This window comes from Phasianus colchicus, chromosome 1 (genome assembly GCF_987193195.1).
Source record: "Phasianus colchicus chromosome 1, bPhaCol1.hap1.1, whole genome shotgun sequence".
Classification (NCBI taxonomy): Eukaryota; Metazoa; Chordata; class Aves; order Galliformes; family Phasianidae; genus Phasianus; species Phasianus colchicus.
The window spans coordinates 112,413,707-112,416,852 of record NC_143436.1 but is presented as its reverse complement, the minus strand read 5'-3'; positions in this window follow the sequence as shown (position 1 = coordinate 112,416,852).

Sequence of the window (3,146 nt, the reverse complement as noted above, 5' to 3'; positions counted from 1 at the left end):
CATCAGCAATGCCACTGCTTATATATTAATAACAGGCTTTGGGAAGTGTTTTGTCTGCACTGGCAGCAGAACTGCTATTTCTTACTCAGTTTGGTGTCTGCAATAACAGTACTTTTCTGAAGTGCAAAAGATGTCTATAAAAATCAAACCCATTTCCCCGCTTAAAATCAGACACAGTGCAGCAACTCACTGCTGCTTCCAGCTAGCATTATGTTTTCCATCCTTTTGTTGAAGCTCTGCCTGCAGTGATTGTCGGCCATCAGTGAAGGTGAAGGCCATTCACTGAAGAGGCAAGAATAATGCGCTTCATCAGAGAGTGTATTATGCTTGTTTGGCTTGGATGTTTACTGATTTCTTGGGCAAGACTTTCAGCTCCCAACAATGTCCTGTGGTGCCACAGCATCAGTGTAGATGAGAAACATCCTTGATGGCAATGCTGTGGGAAAGTGGAGGAGGGAAGAGCGATTTGTCATTCCTTTAGAGGGCTTAACTTCTTCCTTTCAGATGGACAGTGCCAGTGAAGCTGCTTTCATGTACATCCCCACATAGTCTGTAAAGCTCCTGAGACAATACTCGAAATCTCTGACTTTCCTAGGCAGAATTCATGTCATATAGTCACTTCTGTTGGAAAAGATCTATGAGATCATCAAGCCCAACCACCACCTAACACTACAAACCCACCAGTAAGCCATGTCTCTACACACATGGCCACACATCTCTTAAGTACCTCCAGGAATGGGGACTCCACTTCTTCCCTGGCAGCCCACTCCAGTGCTTGACCACCATGTGTGTAAAGAAATTCTTCCTAATATACTATATAGACATCCCCTATTGCCACTTGATGCCATGTCATTGCACCCTATCACCTGCCACCTGACAAATAAGTATTAACGGGGTGATTTAAAAAGGAGGAAGCATATATGTGCAGAATTTACACAGACTGCATGGTGCCTTTACAGATTGATTTTGTACGTGTAAGACCACAATGGTTTCCACTGAAGCATGGTGGTCTTGGCCACCAAGTGTCCCTGGGGACAAGCAGTCAGTGTTAGCGGGTCCCCAAGCATCTCCAGTTCTTCCCAACCCAGTGCTTGACCTGAGAACCCATTGCCTGCCAGGTCCCTCTCACCCCAATCATGGACCTCTTCTCCCAGTCCTGTCCCTCCTGACCCCCCCAGCTGGCCAGGAGCTACATTTGTGTATGCAATCCTCCAGCCAAGTGATAATCTGTATAGATAGTTTGTTTTTTATCCCCACCAGTTTTATGTTTTCTTTCATGAGTCCTGCATCACCTCTTGTGTTTCACCTTAGCTGGCAAGACTATTTCTCCCCATGAGATGTAACTCTCCCTGTAGGCCAGTTACATAAGGTATTGCTGATTGGTGTTTATCCAGTCCTACATCTCCATCCCCCGTAGAGAGCACATTGTGTATCCTACTGGCAGCAAACAAAAGCAGCTTCCTATACAAAATACACAAGCCCTGCTTCTGTGCTTGCATGTTTAGGCAAACACCCATCTGCCTTTTGGGACACAAAGGAAGAACACAATCCGCGCCCACTTTCCTGGTGACACGTAGCTCTGAATGGCAGAAAAAAGGAAAGAGTGCTCCTAATAAGGAGAAAAAAGCCTGCTACGCTTGTGTATGCCTTGTATACATCTTTCCCACTTCATGCAGTCACACCATTTTAGATGCAAACAGCTCTTGCAGCCAGCAGTGTCACAGTCGACTCAGAGGCAAACACATTTGTTTTGCCTTTACAGCAGAGGGGCTCCCTCTTTCTCAGGAGGCTCCTTAGGTTTCAGCTGTGGAGCTGGAGTAACGCTCTCTAAAAGGGGAAAAACAGACAAAAAATCCCACCTCTCAAAGCCCAGGTTCTGGCTGATAGGAGTTTTTGACACTCCCCCTGTTGTGGGCAAGGTGTAGGTGTGCTTGCAGGGAAAAAAATGTTCTTTTTCTCCTTGAGCTTGAATAATTTGTTTCTTCCCCTTTTCTGCCACACCTGTTCACAAACTGTATTCTACGTAGCTGCAGCTTGTTCCTTACAGGCTCCAGCCCCAGTAATAGAGCCAAGCTGCAGCTATCAGATAGTGACCATTGGGTTGGTCTGGGCTGGAGGCCGTTCAGCAAACTGCCATGACTCAGCACTGGGGGCCACTTGCGAGGCCACCAGCCTCAGAGCAGCTTAGCTGCATCCTCTGGCTAAGTGTATCCCTGATGTCTGCCCCTGCATCAGCTTCTGGCTTATCAGACTGACCTGATAAATCCTGGGCAGAGAGTTTTCTGCTGCTTCCTTCAATTTATGGCCAGCAGCATAAATAAAGTGGTTTCTGAGCTTGGTGCAGGCAGTGGTGGGAAAGGAAGAATTCTGAACGGTGTGGCAGCATGTGCTCAGTGTCATAGCAAGGGAAGGTCCAGTCCTGAGGCTGGCTGGCTGGTGGATTGCCTTGGGGGAGGGAACGAAGAAATGGCCCAGGCTGGTTATAGAGAGGCTTGTTTGCACTCAAATGGGATTCCTAAGTGAGCTGAAGCTGGGTTGTGCTTGAGAAAGCTTTAAGCACAGGAGGGAAGGCCAGGGCTGGCAAGAATGAGTGTAAAGGAAATAATTAATCTTTAATGAACATGTGAGTGGGAGGCATAAGGGGATGGCTGAGGAGGGATGGAGCAATACCAGAGAGGGAGAGGTTGGGAACTGAATGAAATAGCAAAAGAGTTGCATGGAGTAAAAAGCAAAACAAAACAAAACAAACAAAATCAAACCTTCCCTTGCTATTGCTGCAAATTGCTCCATTCTTTCCCTGCTCTTTCAAACTATAACACTCCCTGTATCAGCTCCTCACATACCTTCCAGTTTCAACCCTGCAGCAATATTTCCCAGAGTGTGAGGAGCAATCCTCCAGAGGAAGAAGAGAAGAGCCTATGGAGGGAAAAAGAGATGCACAAAGTATATATGTGTGGCTTCTGCTTCTCCATTCAGGCTCCTTGTCCCTGAAACCAGGTTCCTCGCAGGAAAAATTCCCAACCACTCCCTTTTATTTGTTAGCTAAATTTGAATGCCCAACAAATCACATAGATGGTTTTAATATAGGCAGCTAGAGACCCTTATGGCCAGCCTAGCCACTACACCTACCCACAGCCTGTGCTGTG